Below are 200 nucleotides of genomic sequence, written 5' to 3' on the forward strand. Positions count from 1 at the left end.
GCCCTTGGTTAAAACCATTGCTGGCAGCGGTGGGATTTGAACCCATGCCCCCGGAGAGACTGGAGCCTAAATCCAGCGCCTTAAACCACTCGGCCACGCTACCCCAGAGAGCAGTGCTTCGTGGGCCGTTTTCGGCCCTTCCACCCTTCAGAAACAGAGGCAACTGCAGCCGTGGAGCTTCTTCGCGAAACCCATCGAGT

The 200-nt window shown here is 58.5% G+C and overlaps 1 non-coding gene across 1 annotated transcript; it reads right to left on the minus strand.

Annotated features, from left to right (window-relative positions):
- Nucleotides 1-21: 21 nt before the first annotated feature.
- Nucleotides 22-103, minus strand: trnal-uag (transfer RNA leucine (anticodon UAG)). The gene has a single exon. It is a non-coding gene; the product is annotated as a tRNA-Leu (tRNA).
- Nucleotides 104-200: the final 97 nt, after the last annotated feature.

The sequence above is a fragment of the Sinocyclocheilus rhinocerous genome, unplaced genomic scaffold, assembly GCF_001515625.1.
Source record: "Sinocyclocheilus rhinocerous isolate Xijiao unplaced genomic scaffold, SAMN03320098_v1.1 C33896837, whole genome shotgun sequence".
Classification (NCBI taxonomy): Eukaryota; Metazoa; Chordata; class Actinopteri; order Cypriniformes; family Cyprinidae; genus Sinocyclocheilus; species Sinocyclocheilus rhinocerous.